This window comes from Notolepis coatsorum, assembly GCF_963971535.1.
Source record: "Notolepis coatsorum genome assembly, chromosome: 16".
NCBI classification, from domain to species: domain Eukaryota; kingdom Metazoa; phylum Chordata; class Actinopteri; order Aulopiformes; family Paralepididae; genus Notolepis; species Notolepis coatsorum.
In genome coordinates this window covers 103,148,793-103,171,162 of record NC_140180.1, presented here as the reverse complement: position 1 = coordinate 103,171,162, position 22,370 = coordinate 103,148,793, and positions in this window count along the sequence as shown.

Here is a 22,370-nt window from a genome sequence, read left to right as displayed (position 1 = left end):
ACCATAGACCAGTCACTACCCCGAGCTGCGTGGCCGGCCGGCCGCGTAAGCAAAGTGACCACTGGTGCCGACGGAAAGGTCAGAGTGGCAGAAGTGCTCGGCCAAGGGCGGACCTACAACCGACCTGTGGCGGGGCTGATAGAGTCGCCAAGGCTCCCCGACTCGCTTAATGACGACCATGACCCATGACTTTGTGAACTGACCGACCCCCTCACAACAGACATTGAGTAGTGGACAGTGCGGTTAATCTGTCTCTGCTTAGCTAATTAGGTGGGACTAATTAGGGGGCGGCTGTTACAAAGGTCAGATTAAACCGAATATATATATTTATTTATTGATATATATTGAATAGTATTTGTATGTCGTTTGATATCCCTTGTATATTCTTTGTACATATACACGGAATGTCCCTTTAACCTAGTAGTTACACAGCCCATGATATTTCGTTCTCCTATTGGATGGCGTGCCACCAGGCGCCAGTGACTTACCCCCTAGAGCCGACTTGAAAGCTACCGACGAGACATGCCCTTACTAGCCCCAGCTCCGCGCAGGAATACGGCTACCGAAAGCAGAGCGGCACTATTTGTCCACCGTACGTATAAATATGGCGCGGCGAATACAGAACTTCCCTTGCAGTTCCTTTCAGTTCGAGTTGGAGTTCAGTCTTGTTCAGTTCAGTTACCAAGTAAAGCCTCACCCACCACGCAACGTGCGGTGACGAGTAGGGCTCGTATTGCCCCAAATAGTCGCGTTGACCTAATACGTTTGTTTAACGTATCGTTCGCTCCTTGCTAGTAAAGGCCTTCATTACGAGTCAAAGACCACGTGAAGTGGGTAATTGTGTGTCTACATAGAGCACTTATTGCCGCGTGCTAATAGGATAGTAACGTCAAGTTCAACCGTGGACCACCGCGCACCACGGAGGATACCTACACCGGTGATTGCAGAGCCACTTTCCGGCAGGATTACTATTATTATTCTTCATTCTTCACCAAGCTGCTGGAGCAGAGAACCGTCTACACCCACTGCTGTGGGATCTACACATGCCCGTGAGGACATCACTCGAGCCCGTCTCTGTCGGAGCAGAGACTCCACGGCTTCATCTGTGCTGCTGCATACGGGAATTACAGCGGCTGCTTTTCCCCGCGGAGCAGGGAGTAATATACCGTCTCCAGGTGCCTTGCTGAAGCCCTGTGGAACCATTGACTTGCATAGAGCATTGCCTCCCCCTGCTGGCTTACAACCGGTAGTAACCTCCCTACCATTATTCCCTAGATAATTCCTAATATTCAGTATTGACTTGCCTACGCACATTCTTTGCCTTATAAGCGCAACTAAGTAATGTAATGTAATACTATTTGATGTAATAAATATTCTAAACGAGTATTTGTGTGGAAACCGTTTCATTGTGGAAGTGTTCTCATCATCATATACTTGTGTACAGTGTGGCCAGTAATGTACATAACACGGTAGTGGTTTAATGATACCAATACTTGATTAATACAGTCAGGGAATTGTACCCCTCAGTTACATTAAGGTTAGGCATTGTTTCGGAGTTGGTTAAGGTTAGAAGGGTTAAGTTTAGGCGCTGTTAAGGAGCTGGTTAAGGTTAGAGTTTGTCTTAGAGAATGGCAATAGACAGCCTATTTCCGCGCTGCAGCTCTCTCGCGCTGCCGCGGTCACATGGGCGTCATGGCCAATCAGAGAAAACGCGGAAGCACGCGACGCACTCTTCCGCTGTTAATAAGCTACACGCCTGCCGGCCAATGGAGAGCGACGTCGTCGGAGGGCGGCCATCTTGCCCCAGGCAGCTCAGCTACTGATAACATTAATGTCTATGGTGCATGTAGTATTTAAATAACCATAGATTGCTCAATTCTTTACCGATTTTCAAACGGGTTGGTTTGCTATAAACATCAAAGATGTAGTTATGATGCTGCATACTTATAATTTTTTGTTGATTTTTTTGTTGATGTTTTTTTACAAACCACTTGAATCATAGCCACGTTAATAATGCTTGTAATAAACCAAACCGTTTGTAAATCCGTCAATATTTCAGCGAGTTATGAGTATTTTTGTCTGTGCAGATCACTCACACAAACAGAAAGGCTGACTGGGGCAAGATGGCGGCGGTTCAGCGACGCTGGTGACTCCGCCTTAAGCTATCTAGTGTTCTATATATATCTATGGTAACCCACCCGGCCGGACGCCATGCCCAACACCAAAAAGGAGCAGAGACAGTATCACCCCATCTGACCTGCATGGCCTGGTTCGCGTGAATACTTTCCCCAAGGCAGTTGTCCTTCCGTGTTCGGTTTGCGCGCCCTGGCTGATTGGCCTCTCAGCGCCCAATCGCGTTAGCCCTACTATCGCCTAACTACTCGCTCAATATACTAGCCCATTTCCTCGTATATTGTTTTCATCTCCCTGATTGATTGATTGATTGATTGAAAAGTTTATTAACAGATTGCAGAATGGGTACAGTACAGTACGGCTCAATACATACAATTGTTAAGGGGATGCAGACCAGAGAAAGACTTTTGTCTTGTTTACATCAGGGTCCCCCATTTTCAATTCATCATATCTATATTAACGTAACGCGCTATTCATATCAATCGACATCACATCAATATAAATAACGTATTTTTTCATCTCTATATTAACGTAACGCGCTATTCATATCAATCGACATCAATATAAATAACGTAGTTTTCATCGCTATATTAACGTAACTAGCTATTCATATCAATCGACATCACATCAATAGTTAGTATATTGATGCACGGTGGTAGCAGTATAGCGATGCACGGCGGTAGTAGTTAGTGCATTGATGTGCTAGTTAGTTAAATAGTATATTGATGCAAGGCGGTAGCGAGTTAGTTGATAGTTAGTAGTATATTGATGCAGGTAGGTAGCTGATGTGATGGACTTGTGGAACTGAGAGAAGTTCTGAAAGTTAGGAGCGAGCGTTAGGAGTAACGTGTAGGTAGGTAGCTGATGTGATGGACTTGTGGAAGTTAGGAGCGAGCGTTAGGAGTAATGCGTAGGTAGCTGATGTGATGGACTTGTGGAAGTTAGGAGCGAGCGTTAGGAGTAACGCGATTGGGCGCTGAGAGAAGCGTCAGTGGCCAATCAGGCCGCGTAAACCGAACGCGGAAGGACAACTGCCTTGGGGAAAGTATTCACGCGTCTGGTTCGCATACCAGGCACGCCCCTCTCCCTCAGCTTTAAAATTTTTTTATTTTATTTTTTTTACTTTTTTCTTTTCATGTCAACGTTAACACGCACAATTTAGCCAAAAGTCACTCAATTAATGACAGATTTCATTGATAAATTGAGGGGAAACTTTGCAAGTCGATTTGATGAATTTGACATGTCCAGAGAATTGATGCATTTTGTGAGCAACCCATTTAGAATAGAATAGAATAGAATAGACTTTTAATTGTCATTGCACAGTATACAACGAAATTTCAGGGGAGCTCCCACAGACCGTAGTACATAATACATACATGAACACATAACACATAACACTGTACATAACAGAATATTTTAAATAATAAAGTGCATAATGGGTGGTAATCAGAGATTATCAAGTGCAGTGGTAAGTGCATGGTGCACGTGAGGGGACAGTCAATGAGTGTTTAACAGTCTAACTGCTTGGGGGAAAAAGCTGTTCTTAAATCGTGTACTCTTAGCATGTATTGACCGGTATCTCCTCCCTGAGGGAAGGAGCTGAAAGAGGTGATGTGCTGGGTGCGACTGGTCCTTGATGATACATTTGGAGCGGTGGAGGCAGCGGGAGGTGAAGACGGAGGTGATGTTTGGTAGAGGAGTCCCGATGATCCTGCCTGCCGCCTTCACCACCCTCTGTAGAGCCTCTTGCTCTGCCTTTGTGCAGCTGGAGAACCACACAGACACACCGTAGGTCAGCACACTCTCAACCGCACAATGGTAGAAGTTGACAATGTAGCTGCTATTTCCACAAAAGGACAAGAGTTCCTTGCATCACTTCACATTGATGAAGGTCTCCTGCAACTTGAAATAATTGACATGCAAGCATCATCTGCTCTGAAGCAGGCACTTGAGAATGAATCCACCACAACATTTTGGATAAAGTGTATTCATGTCAAGACATTCCCCAAAATAAAAACGCTGGCAATATCTGTGCTAACAATGTTTGGCTCAACATACACCTGTGAATCCAGTTTCTCTCACATGAATGCCATTAAAACAAGCAACCGTGCCTCCTTGACAAATGAGCATTTGCATCACTGTTTGCGGGTAGCCCTCACTTCCTATGAACCCTCTTTCTCTGCCATTGCCCAGTCAAATAAGTGCAATCGCTCTCATTAGATGTGTGTATGCAGGGGCGTAGGTGGGGGGGGGGGGGGGGGGGGGGGGGTAGCTTAGGATGATTCCAAGGGCTGGGGGGGGGCCCAACATTTTTTTTTTCTTTTTACTAGACATCACTCACATGTATTATTGATGCTCTCATTGATACTATGTTTGTTTCTGAAGTGTGTGTGTGTGTGTGTGTGTGTGTGTGTGTGTGTGTGTGTGTGTGTGTGTGTGTGTGTGTGTGTGTGTGTGTGTGTGTGTGTGTGTGTGTGTGTGTGTGTGTGTGTGTGTGTGTGTGTGTGTGTGTGTGTGTGTGTGTGTGTATATAGAGAGAGAGGGGGGGCTTTGGTAGACTATTGCATTGGTCCATTCATTGAAGATGAACGCAATGCGACATCCTTTACTAGGCTCACCCACCAACAGTGCAGGTGCTGAACTGCTGATCCGAATGTATAGGTAAAAACCATATTATGCGTTTTCATCAATAAAAAAATGGCCAAAGAAAATTCCGCTTGCGCGCTTACGCACGCTCGCATTCACTGGGGGCCTACAAATAAATTCTTTCATGGGGCCCAGAATCTGGAGCTACACCCCTGTGTGTATGTAGGCTAGGCCTGTCTGCCCCCCACCCCCCTGATGTTTGAGAGTTAAGAGTGGACAATAAGTGCTAATAAGATGCTGTGATTTGCTGTTGTTGCACAGACATGAAGCACTTTTTCATAAGCTCAGCTGCACTATAAATGTGTTTTTTTGTTCAAGTGTTGATGTTAGAATGTTCAGATGCACATCATGCACTTGTTTGTTTTTTATTTTATTTTTATATTGAAATGTTGAAGAGGAGATGTTGCAGTTGTTGCACAGTCATAAATGAAGCACTTTCTGCAGGAGATGTTGCAGATGTGGCACATAAATGAAGCACTTTTTTTGAAAAGTATACTACTTTTGCAATGTAGTTAAATAAAAGTTGTGAAAATGTGGTTGCGTGTTGTGTCAAGTGTACATATATTCATAGCACGGGGAGGCGCCGTGGCAGTCCAGCCCCTGGCCCCTTGGGTTTCTGACAATGTGGCCCCCTGAACAATTTAGTTGAATAGCCCTGCCTTAGAGCATATGTATCAAACACAAGGCCCGGGGGCCAAGTGTGGCCCGCAACGTCATTTGATGTGGCCCGCGAGAGCTTAAAATGTGTATGATTGTCTTATAATAAGTCTATAGACCACCGCAACACTTCCGGTATTCTGATATCATGGGAGAGAGAGCGGGGGGAAATTTATGAATGTGGATGAGAGCCTTGACATTAAGTGGTTGTAGCTACGGCTGTGGGGGTGCTGGAGACATGATCCAATATACTTTTACACGCCCGAGTCTCCTGAACACGGAGCAACCAATCCCAAGTCGATCGGCACTTTCATTAGATCATTAACCTCCCTGGTCAACTCAGGGAGACTGTCTAAATTATATCACATTGTCAGCCTGATTATAATGTAGTATGTAGTATGTAGGATGTAGGATGTAGTATGTAGGATGTAGTATGTAATGAAGGATGTAGTATGTAATGAAAGATGTAGTATGTAGTATGTAATGAAGGGTGTAGTATGTAATGAACAATGTAGTATGTAGGATGTAGTATGTAATGAAGGATGTAGTATGTAATGAAGGATGTAGTATGTAATGTAGGATGTAGTATGTAATGTAGGATGTAGTATGTAATGTAGGATGTAGTATGTAATGTAGGATGTAGTATGTAATGTAGGATGTAGTATGTAATGTAGGATGTAGTATGTAATGAAGGATGTAGTATGTAATGAAGGATGTAGTATGTAATGTAGTATGTAGTATGTCATGTAGGATGTAGTATGTAATGAAGGATGTAGTATGTAATGAAGTATGTAGTATGTAGTATGTATGTTCAGTCACTGTAAATAATCAAATATTGATAAATGATGATGTATATTGTACTGTGTGATGATGACTGAAAAAATAAACTACTACTACTACTACTACTAATGTAGTATGTAGTATGTAGGATGTAGTATGTAATGAAGGATGTAGTATGTAATGAAGGATGTAGTATGTGATGTAGTATGTAGGATGTAGTATGTAATGTAGTATGTAGGATGTAGTATGTAATGTAGGATGTAGTATGTAGTGTAGGATGTAGTATGTAATGTAGGATGCAGTATGAAGGATGAAGTATGTAATGTAGGATGTAGTATGTAATGAAGGAAAACAAAAACTCTGGGTCCGAATGGACCCGGTGTGTAACTCAGTACCAACCTTTCTCTTCCTCTCCTTCTCTGCCTCCTTCCTGAATCTGCACAGTCACCATATCATTCTACATTAAGGAGAGCAATACACGTATGAATACGCTGAACTGGTTTGTGCTACTCTGTAAAGGGAGAGAGGGGGGATATATGATCCAAGTATTTGTGACTTAATTTGTTATGTTATCCTACACTTTAAGCTGACTGATATTTCCATTACCTGTACCTCTTGTATCTCTGTCTCTCCTTCTCTGCCTCCTTCCTGAGTCTGCACAGTCACCATATCATTCTACATTAAGGAGAGCAATACACTTATGAATACACTGAACATCATTATGAAACATTTCTATTAGCATTTCACCTCTTTCTTATGAAAATTTTTCAACTAGTCTTAGGTCGCTTTCACACAGGGGCTGTTTGGTCCGGACTTTCGGACCAGAATTCGATGGTTTTTCGGGTTTGTGTGAATGCGTGTCGAACTCGGTTCGCGGACCAAACAGGCGAACTCTGGTCCGCCTGAAAACGTAGGTCTCGGTTCGGCTTCATCGAACCAAACGCGAACCAAATATAGGAAGTGATTATTATTACCACTGCTCGCAGCACTCACTGCAAAACAAGCACACTGCATCTAATCTATCTATCTATCTATCTATCTATCTATCTATCTATCTATCTATCTATCTATCTATCTATCTATCTATCTATCTATCTATCTATCTATCTATCTATCTATCTATCTATCTATCTATCTATCTATCTATCTATCTATCTATCTATCTATCTATCTATCTATCTATATATCTATCTATATATCTAACTGTGCATCTTGGGAAGAAGGAAGAAAAAACGCGGCTTATTATTATTACCGAGGCGCACGGCATTGGATCAATGGATCAATGCCACGTCAATACTATTATTACCTTACCACTGCTCGCAGCATTCATTCACTGCAAAACAACCACACTGCATCTATCTCTCTATCTATCTATCTCTCTATCTATATATCTGAGCATCTTGGGAAGAAGGAAGAAAAAACGTGGCTTTTTATATTATTAATAAAACAGCTACTTGTGGGCACTCATAAAAACAACGTGGTCTACAAGTTGTTTAGCGAGAGGATGGTGGTAATGTGCATAGAACAATGGATCAATGCCATGTCAAAACTCGGCTCCGCTGATCTGGAGGGCTCCGCAGTCCACACACAGACACACACACGCACGCGCGCGCACACACGGGCTCGCAGCCACACACACATTTCCACTGTCCAATAGACAAGCGCCCTTTTCGACCGCGTGACATTGTTCAGAAGGTTCGGTGCGCTGACAGATTTCTGTGTGAACGCAGGCGAACCAAATGAAGAATGCAACCATGTTGCAACTTCACCCCCAGAACCGCACCGAGTCCACCAAAACTATATGTGAAAGCGACCTAAAGGGCGGGATCCACAAAGAATGGATTGCACGGTGCTAATTGCACCCTTACTTACAATTCATTACGACTCCCTATTTGTGTCTTAATTTGTTATGTTATCCTACACTTTAAGCTGACTGTCCGATATTTCCATTACCTGTACCTCTTGTATCTCTTTCTCTCCTTCTCTGCCTCCTTCCTGAGTCTGCACAGTCACCATATCATTCTACATTAAGGAGAGCAATACAGTACACTTATGAATACACTGAACATCATTATGAAACATTTCTATTTGCATTTCACCTCTTTCTTATGAACATTTTTCAACTAGTCTAAGGGCGGGATCCACAAAGAATGGATTGCACGGTGCTAATTGCACCCTTACTTACAATTCATTACGACTCCCTATTTGTGTCTTAATTTGTTATGTTATCCTACACTTTAAGCTGACTGTCCGATATTTCATTACCTGTACCTCTTGTATCTCTTTCTCTCCTTCTCTGCCTCCTTCCTGAGTCTGCACAGTCACCATATCATTCTACATTAAGGAGAGCAATACACTTATGAATACACTGAACATCATTATGAAACATTTCTATTAGCATTTCACCTCTTTCTTATGAAAATTTTTCAACTAGTCTAAGGGCGGGATCCACAAAGAATGGATTGCACGGTGCTAATTGCACCCTTACTTACAATTCATTATGACTCCCTATTTGTGTCTTAATTTGTTATGTTATCCTACACTTTAAGATGACTGTCTGATATTTCCATTACCTGTACCTCTTTTATCTCTTTCTCTCCTTCTCTGCCTCCTCCCTGAGTCTGCACAGTCACCATATCATTCTACATTAAGGAGAGCAATACACTTATGAATACACTGAACATCATTATGAAACATTTCTATTTGCATTTCACCTCTTTCTTATGAACATTTCTCAACTAGTCTAAGGGAGGGATCCACAAAGAATAGATTGCAAGGTGCTAATTGCACCCTTACTTACAATTCATTATGACTCCCTATTTGTGGCTTAATTTGTTATGTTATCCTACACTTTAAGATGACTGTCTGATATTTCCATTACCTGTACCTCTTTTATCTCGTTCTCTCCTTCTCTGCCTCCTCCCTGAGTCTGCACAGTCACCATATCATTCTACATTAAGGAGAGCAATACACTTATGAATACACTGAACTGGTTTGTGCTACTCTGTAAAGAAAGGGAGAGAGGGGGGGATATATGATCCAAGTATTTGTGTCTTAATTTTTTATGTTATCCTACACTTTAAGCTGACTGTCTGATATGTCCATTACCTGTACCTCTTGTATCTCTTTCTCTCCTTCTCTGCCTCCTTCCTGAGTCTGCACAATCACCATATCATTCTACATTAAGGAGAGCAATACACTTATGAATACACAGAACATCATTATGAAACATTTCTATTAGCATTTCACCTCTTTCTTATGAACATTTTTCAACTAGTCTAAGGGCGGGATCCACAAAGAATGGATTGCACGGTGTTAATTGCACCCTTACTTACAATTCATTATGAATTGAAAATGAGGGACCCTGATGTAAACAAGACAAACGTCTTTCTCTGGTCTGCATCCCCTTAACAATTGTGTGTATTGAGCTGTACTGTATTGTACCCATTCTGCAATCTGTTAATACAATATTCAATCAATCAATCAATCTCCATAAACACTCGGGCCGAGTCGCGCAGCGCTTCCAGGCACCAAACACGAGTATAATCAGAAGCGTGTGCGCAGCGTGTCCGTGTGCGCGTCACTTTCCGAGTATGCTAGTGCCTTTAGCGCTCCCGGGCGGCAAGCGTTTTTTGGCGGAGCGTTCCCAGCGCCGAAAGTTGAAAATAGTTCAACTTTTGGAGAGGAGCGCCGCTCATCAATGTAACTTTTTTCGACCGACCAATCAACATCGAGCAAGTGGCGGAGTCGCGAGATGCTCTGGAAACGCTCTGGGCATGCATATTTTTGCTTTTCAAAGCGGTCTGCCTTGAAAAAAAGGCTTTTAGTGGACACATAGCATTAAGGGACAGGACAGCCAATGTAACGTCCATAACGTTTTCCAGGAAAAGTTGTCATAAAACATGCATCTGGAATGCAATGTCAACCAAACTTCCTAAGCAAAGCTAACTTTTATAAAGATGACATATTAGCAACAATTAGTCATTCTGTCTTATTTTTTGTATTCTTTACAACTGTTATGGACATTACCGTGAGGACGTTACATTGTGAATGTGTGTTGTTAAGTCCAATTATGACCCCTTTGTTTGATTTAAATCAGAAGTATTTTATGACTCCTTGTTTGATTCAAATCCAACGTATTTCCAGACATAACTTTTTTACAGATTGTTGTGTCTAGGCAGAGGAATGTCCACGTTAGCCTACTGCTAATCGGCTGCGCAGCCTACACGTGTATTTGTTATTGTTTTGCAGAGTATCGTGACAACTCTACTGCTGATCGGATGATTGGGCGGATGAACTATCTGCGAAGATGGGCTGTACAGGACCCCCCACGATTGACCAATGGGTGCACATGCATCAGAACTTGCCATTCGTCACTCAAACCTGCAAGACGTCTCTGAGGATATTGCTCGCATCCAAGTCAAAAGGTAATGCATACTAATCGATCAGTAAAAGCAATCAAATGAGACATTGACATTTGAGAAGCTGGGGTTTTAAGTGATGATGACATCTCCATGTATTAAAAAGCATTTGTTTTAACTAGTGCTGAAAGTCAGGATAGACCGCGCTCTCAATATATGACACTGGGTGCTGAAATCCTGAGGATTATATGGAAGAAAGCAGGAGGCCGGACCGCGTGAATATTTTAGGCAACCAACTTGTGTAAAGCGTTTCTCTGATTGGCCAATACGCCCATGTGACCACGGCAGCGCGAGAGAGCGGCAGCGCGGAAATAGGCTGTCTATTGCCTCGCGCTGCAGCGCGGAAATAGGCTGTCTATTGCCATTCTCTAAGTCAAACTCTAACCTTAACCAGCTCCTTAACAGCGCCTAAACTTAACCCTTCTAACCTTAAGCAACTCCGAAACAATGCCTAACCTTAACCAACTCCGAAACAATGCCTAAACTTAACCGGCGAAATGAATGCACGTTAAAAAATATTGCCATTCTCTAAGTCAAACTCTAACCTTAACCAGCTCCTTAACAGCGCCTAAACTTAACCCTTCTAACCTTAAGCAACTCCGAAACAATGCCTAACCTTAACCAACTCCGAAACAATGCCTAAACTTAACCGGCGAAATGAAACGGCGAAAGAATGCGAATGCACGTTAAAAAAAATAAATAAAATAAAATTGAAGGGAATCGAACTCGCCAGCAACAAGCCATAGGATCCACAGCCATGCACTCTTGCCAATTGAGCTATTTCTGGATACTGAATAAGGGGCGGTTACTCGCATATAATGAGCTCCGCTCTGCTGCTGCCGCGTCGCCGCGGGGGCGTGGCGAGACGCAAGTTGGGCGTGGTTAGACACAAGTTGGTTGCCTTTAATATTTAGGCGGCCGGACCAGCACTCTCAATTTAAAAAGTTTTAATGGCAGCCTATAGAACAGACATGTTTTGGAACAGGTGTTCCTTCTTCAGTGTTAATAGGCTAGCAATGATAGCTTCTAAAGGTGGGAGCTATATACCAGGTGGGCAGGAAGTGACATCATTGAGGTGAGCCTGGGATTGCTAGTCAACTTTGACCTCCAAAGTAAGGACTTTATAATGTAATATGTTACAAACTCAAAATAAATACAAATATAGACCAGAAACTAAATAAGCCAATTGCAATATTTGCAAAAGAACAACAAAAACAGAAGGAAAAACAAGAGGGAAACATTTCACCATTCGTAAAAATAATAATAATAATAATATAATCATAATAATAAAAGTCACTTATTATAGGAAACAGGATAACACGTTTTCTTCATTCATTCCCTTTGGTTCTGTACCATTAAACAAATGAATATAGTAGCCCGTCTCCCCCTCTAGAGGGCTTGTTGACTAGCTCGAGTCCCATATTACAGAAAGTAAACAGTAAGATTGCATTTGGAGAAATAGCGAGCTACGGAACAAACGATAACCCTTTAGAAAGGACATTGTGGTGCGAGTCACTCAATTATGCATTTGAAATGTTATGTTACCAATGTTAGAAATGGTGCATATCTCCGGGACCGATGAACTTTTTTTTCGCTTACTCCTCCTCATCTTCCTATGGCCCCTCTCACCGGCTGTTGGTGGTTCTAGAATGTTCTATTATGACATCATACTGTGCCATCACAAATGTTCTAGAATGTTCTATTATGACATCATACTGTGAGATCACAGCGGAAGTTTGAGTTCCATTTGAATAATATAAATAATATGTATGGTAAGGCTGTCCCCGAAGCCTGTTTTTGGGAATCAAACTTCGTCAGGGTTTTTCGAATGGACCTTCGCTTTTAATTTAAAAAAAAGTATTAAAAGAAAAGTATTTTTTTCATTCAGTATTCAATATTGTCTGATTCAATATTAACATTCAGTATTCAATAGTGTCTGATTCAATATTAACATTCAGTATTCAAGTAGAACAGCTAGCTAGCCGTTGTGGACACTCACCTTAGGCATCTTGTTTGAGAAATACAGGCTTCAGTCTATGTGTTGTTTAGTCTGATCTGTCTGAACAGTCCTGTTTCAAAATGCACAATGAGATCTTCTGAGCGAATTGTTGAATAGATACAGAAATGTTCTAGAGAATCATGATCAGTAAGCATATCCTCTTTCATTGGTCTATGTCGACCACGCCCCCATGGTTCGGCTCCTCCCCATTGATCATTAGGCCACGCCCCCATTTGTATCTTTTGAACCGTTTGTTGTAGAGACTTGCGGGTTGTGCCATTGTACTCAGTAGGGATATCCTCTTTCATTGGTCTATGTTGACCACGCCCCCATGGTTCGACTCCTCCCCTTTTGTGTATCTTTTGAACCGTTTGTCGTAGGGACTTGCGGGTTGTTCCATTGTACTCAGTAGGGATATCCTCTTTCATTGGTCTATGTTGACCACAGGATTTGAATAAATTAAGGCTTGCAGGTGTACTGAGTTGATTGACACCTGCATGTGCATGTGCATGTGCATGACACTTAAGGGAGGTGTCAATCAACTCAGTACTGACTTCTACATTCATTGGTGGATGTTAGCCATGACCTCTATACAATGGGTTAGCTATACCCTTTAACTATACCACTTACATTAGACACCCTAGCAACCACATATAACACCCTAGCAACCACCTAGAAACACCCTAGCAACCAGCTATAACACCCTAGCAACCACCTATAAAACCCTAGCAACCGCCTAGAAACACCCTAGCAACCACTTATAACACCCTAGCAACCACCTAGAAACACCCTAGCAACCAGCTATAACACCCTAGAAACCACCTATAACACCCTAGCAACCACCTAAAAACACCCTAGCAACCACCTATAACACCCTAGCAACCACCTAGAAACACCCTAGCAACCACCTATAACACCCTAGCAACCACCTAGAAACACCCTAGCAACCACCTATAACACCCTAGCAACCACCTATAACAACCTAGCAGTGGCGGCTAGTGAATTCTTCTCCAGGGGGGGCGCTATACCAAAAATGTTGCAAACATGTACCGAGGTATCACAATGTCACACACAAACACACGCGTACACGCATTGGCGAAACCACACACTGAGTATAGCCTACTGTGCACGTCAGAGCTTTGGCGAAACCACAAGGTACAAATATTTAAGTAGGTACAGTACAACTATCATCATTGCCATCAATCAATATATGATCAGTCAATGCAGCCACGTTTCCAATAGCGCCTACACAAACACGCACGCACGCTCTCTCTCTCTCTCCTCCAGTCGGGAGCACTAGCATATCACTGTAATATCTTTGTGCATGCTCGCACACGCACGCCCGTATTCCGATCCGTACAATAATAATCACAGATGTATATATTGTCATTTGAAACAGGTTACCAATACATTGTAATCTTTATTACAACACAGGTGCATAGGTTGCAGTATACACGTGAGTCATCGCTACCACTTCCCCATGCCTCAAGAGAGTGCACCCTAGGTGCCACACCCTCTTATACCCTTTCCAGGTCAGCCCCTGCCCCCTCCCCTCTGCCAATCCCCGGCTTGCGCGACCAATAGCGTCGCCGCCAGCCCAGACGCGGCGCCATGGGCGGGCATTAGGGGGCCGGGCCCGCCCACAGAGTCAGCTGTGCCCACCCTGGTAAAATTATTATTATTTTTTTTTTGGTCAATCAAAGTCGACTATCCAAATCCTTAGTCGGGGACAGCCCTAGTGGGCACTGATGTCAACAACAACACTACTGAAGCTGAAGTTTTCTACCTTCAAGAACGTCTTTACAGAACATCGCCTTAGTATGCTTCATCGATGCAACTAAGGCCAATTTAATTCAGTTGGCATTTGAGAAGGACTTAACAAAAAAGTTCAGGAATGAGTGGAGGGGCAGTGTTTCAAGAAGATTTCACTCTGTCCCCAAACGCTGCTTGCCGCTCTACTAATGATGGTGAGTAGCCTGTGGAGGAATTTTGTTTGCCTTTTTATGCACCTTATTTTTGTCAGTTCAGTTCAGTTTGTCAGTGAATTCAGAAGTGTTGAATAAATGGAGACTTTTCAAAGATATATAATATAATAGAATAGAATAGAAATGTATTATCCTGAGGGAAATTTGACACTCCAAATCACTTAACATTAAACATTTAGACGACTTGAGAGCTTGGACGGCAGGATCGGCGGCCTGGTCCGCAGCCATGCTGATGTAGTCCAAACCCAGCTGCACCGCACCGACCACCGCCCTGTAGAGACAATCCGCCACCTGGTTGGACTTCCCAGCAACGTGCTGGATGTCCGTGGTGAACTCAGACACGTAGGCGAGCTGGCGCTGCTGGCGGTCGGACCACGGCTCCGCCGCCTTGGACATGGCGTGCGTGAGCGGCTTATGGTCCACGTAGGCCGTAAACTCGCGTCCCTCCAGCAAGAAACGGAAGTGCCTGACAGCAAGCCACAGCCCGAGGAGCTCCCTGTCGAACGTGCTGTACCTCTGTTCCCTGGGCGACAGCTGGCGGCTGAAGAAGGCAAGCGGCTGCCAGGCGTCCCCAACCCACTGCTCGTACACCGCTCCCACAGCAAAATCAGAGGCGTCCGTGGTGAGAGCGGTGGGCGCCGAGGGCGAGGGGTGGGCCAACATGGCCGCACGGGCCAGGGCCTCCTTGGTGTCTTGAAAAGCCTTGACCCGCTCCGCCGTCCAGTCCACCGGCTGCTTCATCGTCTTGCCCTTCTGGGCGTCGTACAGAGGCCGCAGGATGTGAGCGATGTGGCGGAGGAAACGATAATAAAAGGTCACCATCCCGATGAACCCCTTGAGCTCGCTGACTGTGCGGGGGCGCGGAAATGCGGCGACAGCTTCCACCTTCGAGGGGAGGGGGGTCACCCCCTCTGCGGAGACCCGGTGCCCGAGGAAGTCGATGGCGCCCCGCCCGAACTCACACTTCGCCGGGTTGATGATCAGCCCATGCTGGCTGAGCCGTGAGAACAGGGTTCGGAGGTGGGACAGGTGCTCCTCCTCAGTGGCGCTCGCTACGAGGATGTCGTCCAAGTAGACGAAGAGGAATGGCAGGTCCCGGAGCACCGAGTGCATGAGGCGTTGGAAGGTCTGCGCCGCGTTCTTCAGGCCGAACGGCATTCGCAAGAACTCGAAAAGCCCAAAGGGCGTGCCGATGGCCGTCTTGGGGACGTCCTCGGGGTGCACCGGCACTTGATGGTACCCCCGTACCAGGTCCACTTTTGAGAAGAAGCGATTGCCTGCCAGGTTCGCCGCAAAGTCCTGGACATGCGGGACCGGGTAGCGGTCAGGCTTGGACGCGTCGTTGAGGCGGCGGTAGTCCCCACATGGGCGCCACCCACCGTCTGACTTAGGGACGATGTGCAGGGGAGACGCCCAGGGGCTGTTCGAGCGCCGAACGATGCCCACCTGCTCCATGTGCGCAAACTCCGCCCTGGCGACGGCCAGCTTCTCCGGGTTGAGGCGTCTGGCCCTGGCGTAGAGGGGAGGCCCACTGGTCTCAATGTGGTGCTCCACCCCGTGTTTCACCGTGGGCGCGGAAAAAGTGGGCTTGCCCAGGTCGGGGAACTCAGCGAGCAGCCGAAGGTACCGGTCACTTTCGGCGAGTGTATTGGACCACCCGCCGTAGATGGCCTCCCCCTGCGTACATGCAAAGTCCACTAGCAGGTTGTGGGCGCACAGAAAATCCGTGCCAAGGAGGGGGAATGTGACAGCCGCAACGACAAAATCCCACGAAAAACATTGTCCTCCGAAGCATACGTCCACCGCCCTTGTGCCGTAAGAGCGGATGGGCGTGCCGTCCGCACCCGCCAACTGCGGACCGCGCTCTTCTTTTGCCACATCCGACCTCTCTGCCGGAATGATGCTCCACTGGGCACCCGTGTCGCAAAGGAAACTGCGACCAGAGGTGGTGTCTCGGATGAAGAGCAGCCTGTTGGTTACGCCAGCGCTCAGGGCCACTACTGAGCGCCGGCCCCGCCGTTTCCCGTAGGTCCGAAGGTGCAGGGTGAGCGGCACCGTCTGGCCTTGGCGCCAAACGTGGCATGGAAGAAGCAATGGCCCGCTGCGTTACCGTGCTGACCAGAAGGCCTGGCGTCATCCCTCACTCTCCTGCGACGGTCCGGTGGCGGGGTGGTCGCGGGAGCGAGCAGGTCGGTGGACCGCTGAGGCATGGCCAAAACGAAACGGTCCGCCTCCCTGGCCAGGGCGCGGGGGCCCACGATGTCGGTGTTGGCCAGTGCCATCCTCACTTGTGCCGGCAGCGTGCGCATGAACAGCTCCGTAAAGAGGATCATGGGGTCTTCTGTCCCCAGCAGATTCAGCATCCTCTCCATGCGGGCAGAAGGTCTCTCGTCTCCCAATTGCGACATAGCAAATAAGCGGCGCACCCTCTCTGCAGCGGACAGTTCAAATGTATCTAGCAGTAGGGTCTTGAAGCGCTCATATTTGTTCGTCGCCGGGGGATCAGACAAAAAACCTACCACTCGAGCTGCGGTGGAGCTGCCCAACACTGCCACCGTGTGGTTGTACCGGTCGTCGTCGTCATCCACGTTGCTCTTGTTGAAGTTTGCCTCCACAATAGCAAACCATGCAGCCGGAGCCGCCTCCCAGAACTCAGGTAGTTTGAGCGTGGGCATGCACGCACCACGCGCTTCCCTGACGGGGGATGGTGATGGCTGCCGATGGCCAGAACGTCTTCCTCGTCCGGACATTTTGAAAGAATGTTCGTTCGCTGATTATTGTACACAATTCGCCGTAACAAAAATCCATTTGCATACAAAACACCGCCTCCATAGTTCCTTATAAGGCAACTGGTGACGCAGCTGTGTGAAATGGAATGGCGGAAGTGCTTTGCGAGCCGCGTGATTACGAAACCTAGCATCAGTCAGTGCCAATCAGAGAGCGTCTCCGAGATTAATGTATTGGCATCATTTACAGCTTGCGGTACACACCTGCCGCAGCGCGCGCACACACAGACACACACGCGCGCGCGCGCGCAGTACTGTATATGAATGAATGAATGACATAATATATATAGCCTACAGCGGGCGTAATGAATGAACGCAGTATGGCTTATTATTTCATAAGCCTATAGGCTACTGTTCATTCGTAGGCGCACACAAGACTTGTTATGGAATATTAATGCATTCTATTTCCACCGATTAGCTTTAGTTCTTATTTATTTATCCACTGTCATTTCAGTGTTGGTGTATATGCTATATAGTGTATTTCAATATAAGTTTAATTGATTAATGATATATTCGAAGGAATGCAGGTTTATAGCTATATCAACCCCATCCAATGTACAGTAAATTACCATGTATGGTTTTGTCAATATTCCAATGTACAGTTTTGCTTGTACAGTGTAAGTCTATCCCCCACCCAACCTCCTCCAACAGTTTCTACATCAAATGTAATCTCTTTTATGGACTCTTTTTGTATCACAAACAGTACTGTATTTGCAAATCTGGTATGTCATAAATGTATAGATGTAGCAGTACTGTCTATCTGTGTCATGTGTGTCATATATGTTATGATGAATTGAAAATGGGGGACCCTGATGTAAACAAGACGAAATTCTTTCTCTGGTCTGCATCCCCTTATGTAATTGAGCTGTACTGTACCCATTCTGCAATCTGTTAAAAGTTTTCAATCAATCAATCAAACAAAGGTCTGTCCCATTGTATACCAATCAATGGGATACATTGCATGTTGACCTGCATTCTTTCAAATGTATATAATTAATCATTAAAACAGATGTGTAACAAATAAGAAATACAAATTCCACAGAAGGCATTACATTATTATTATTTTCAATCATTTCACAATAATTGCATAATTGTGTTTGAATATCTGAGTAATTATTTGTCCAAAATAGCTGGTTCAGATATGGTTAATCCAGCTGCCCTGTGATCAGATGAATCCATATTATTTATTTTTCCGACATCAAATTCGTAATTTCTTATCGTACAAATATTTTCATATTTATTTTAATTATGATTAAGTAATTAATTCCAAGGAGGCCTGTAGCGTTGACGTGAAGGAATCACTATGAGAACACAGTCTGTCAAGTTATAATAACATTTTAAATTAGTCAATCAATCATGAGATTTGATCGTGGGCTGAGAGCATATTTAAGTGTGCTCCTCAGCACTCTTAGATCTGCTCTCAAATAAGATCTCAGGAGAATTTGAAGACTCCCACTCCCAGCCATAATATGTCTTAAATAGGCCGAAATCTGGCTAAGACGAAATATTTTGTCGTAACTTCGTTCGAGAATGAGACCCACTGTCTGCTATCTCTCTCTTTGCCTCGTCTTGCTGAGGTCCACTGAGTGTTTGATCTGTTGGATCTTCTGCTCACGCTCCTGGATCATCTGATGAACATCTGCCTCTTGTGTCCTCATCTCATCCTTCCTCTCTCTGTATTCTTTCTCTAGCGGGACAGTGTTGTGGGTTTTGTGGTCCGTCTCAGTGCAGAACTGACACACGCAGGCCTGGTCAGTCCTACAGAACAGCTCCAGCGGTCTCTCGTGCTTCTTACACATCCTGTCCTCCAGGTTCTCCACAGGGTTGATCAGCTTGTGTTTTTTTAAGGAGGCCACTCTGATGAGGCTCCAGCGGATCTCACAGTAGGAGGCCAGACACACCAGGCAGGACGTCATGGCCTTGATCTTCTTCCCAGTGCAGATGTCACAGATCACCTCTCCTGGTCTGGCAGGTTGCTGGTCTGGGCTGCTCTCTTGAACGGACTTCCTGAACTGAGGTGCCATCTCTGATAGGACAATATTGACAAAGATATCTGGTCTCTTATCAAAAGTATTTTTACACATTGGACACTGGTACAGTTCATTGTTATCCCAGTACTTGGTGATGCAGGTCTTGTGTAGCAGAGTGAAGTTGTTATGCTAGAATCATGGACAGAAACTGTTATCGTTCATCTTAAATAAGTAGGCCAAGACGGAAACACTCTTACTTTGAAGGAACAAAGTGGACCGAGCTCACTCTAGTGTTTTTGGAGGGGTGCCTTGGTTACTAGTTTATATTAATTTTCTCATATTGAGTTATTGATTCTCCAAACGAAATCCCTTTTGGTCTTTTATAATGGGTTTAGAGAGGATAGGTCATCTTTCCAGTTGAGTATTTGTTGTATTGTAAATACTTTCAACCAATGTACAAAATGGTTTAGCCGGTTTGTCGGCACGGGAGACGCCGGCGGAAGTGGTCGCTCTCTTTGAGTTTGCCGAGAACGAGAGCAGAGGTACGCGCTTTCGGTTACCTAATATTGGATTTAATTGCTATGTATAACTTGTAAAATTGATTTATGTTTTGGTTTTGGTACTGAAATACCCTGTTGTGTAATGACATTAATTCGCCCTGTGTAAAACAGCCATAGTACCGTTGTGGGCTAACTCGTATTCTGTTTGGCAATAACAGGTGGACTGCCCGGCTAGGATGGTAGCTCACGCCATGTTTTGTGTGTGCTGTTGTGGTTCAATAACAGGTATGAACCGTTGTTTTTGTATTTCGGTTTAATTAATGCTTACACACTGTCTTTCATTTCATATTATTTCATATGTTTTTGCTGAAGTTGACTTGTACTGAGCTACATGTATTTAATAGTAGCTAACAATTGTTGTAACTGTGGATGGCGCGCTGTTTTGAATGTGCGCGCGCGCTCTCTTTGAGTTTGCCGAGAACGAGAGCAGAGGTGGACTGCCCGGCTAGGATGGTAGCTCACGCCATGTTTTGTGTGTGCTGTTGTGGTTCAATAACAGGAGATCACCAATAAAACAACCATCAATTGAGTACCGTTGTCCGAGTCTACGTCCACCTCACACCAGACACAATGCAGATTGGATCACGCTACAAACTGGTGCCGTGACCCGGATTCGAACCGGGGTTGCTGCGGAGAGACGTGGAGGCTTCATGTGCGGCCTAGACGTGTGGATGCTGCCGGCGCGGCCTGGTCACGGGGACGCTGCATTCGCCGTCTGTTCCTGAGGTCTGTTCCTGAGGAGGCTGGAGAGCACTGAATCCTTTGAAAAAGATACGGTCTCTCATCAAGTTTATTGATTTAGAGTGTGTTACCTAAAACACGCTGTGAGTATAACGGTAAAAGTACCATTTGATACTGAAAATGACTTTGAACGTAGGAAACACTCCTACAGGGAACTTGACTGTGGGGAGAGGGAGAGGGGTTCTAAGTTACACACCGGTTATGCAGTCTACTCCGGCGAGTCCAGGTGGTTCAGGCTCCTCTAGTCCTGGAAGGGGGAGTGTAGAGGGTCACTCTGAGAGAAATGCCCAATCGTTACTTTTCACTCCGGTTGTTCCCTCACCTGGTGAAATTAACAACACTAGTGTTGAAACATCCCCCAGTCAAATGGCCAATTTGATAAAATCCATTGGGTCAGAAATAGGGGAAGCTATTAGAATGACGTTAATGCAGAACACAACCTTGGGGACTTCACCTGTATTAGTTTCACAAAATCCCCAACAGATGTTCCAACCTGACCAATGTGGGAATACTGTGATTGATGCATCCAAAATGAATCTTGTGTTACGTTCAGATGCAAATGCCCCACCCTATTTTAGAGGGGACAGCACAGATAAGTGCTCCGTTTTTGAGTGGGAGGAACTCATGAGGACGTATCTCAGAAAGAAAAATAACTGTACTGGAGCTGAACAAGTTGAGGAGGTTATGAACAAGCTAATGGGGAGGGCCCGGGACGTTACCAAAGTATGGATGCGTAGCAACTCAACTGTCAGTGAGGTGGGTGTTATTTTTAGCATTCTGAGGCAACATTTTGGTGATATTATTCACTCAGATCTTCCATTAGCTGACTTTTATGCAGTCAAAGCATATGCAAGCGAGAATCCTCTTGACTATTGGATTAGGCTTAACAAAGCAGCAGAAGCCACAGAGCAGTGTCTTCTTAGTAAAGGGGAACCTCAGACTAGCCTGAGCCAGCATCTAGTTCTCATGTTCATCCGTAACTGCCCCGATAAGGAGTTGTCCTTAGTGTTCAAAAGTAAGCCATCTCGTGAGTGGACAGCAGGTGAGGTGCAGGGACATTTGGATGAATATTTGAGAGAACATAGAGCGAGTCGAGGTCGGTTGACACAACATGTGGTCGCCATTGAGTCATCACAGGAGAGGGTGGTTGTTAATCACGAACAAAGCGTGTCACCTATGGCTGTCAGTAGTCCAGAGCTAGAGCAGCTGTCGTCGGTATCTGAGAATAACACAATGGATAGAGTTTTGAGAGTGTTAGAAATGGCGTTAGGCAACAACACTCAGTCTGTACAAAATGGTCCTTATGTACAAAATGGCCCCCATAGACAGTTCCCCAAACATTCTCAAGAATGTCAGGTTTGTGGCAGTTTGGAGCACAACACTAGGACGCACTGTAGGACGCACAGGCTGTGTTTCAAGTGTCTGGGTCCAGGGCATATTGGTATCTATTGTGGGCAGACCACTCCTAGACAGCCCCCTGGTCAGAGACAGGCTGGTCCTCCTCAGGAAAACTAGCCGGCCCTCGTTCAAAGGAGGACAATGTGGGCCCCTATGGTTTTTCCTCCAATTGCAATGATGATATTCAGTCTGTATATACGTCCGTTTGTGAAGCAGCACCCAAAGACAAGACAGTAATTATGCAGAATGTGACCAGAACATCCCAAAGTGACAGTTTATTTTTCACCACCGTAT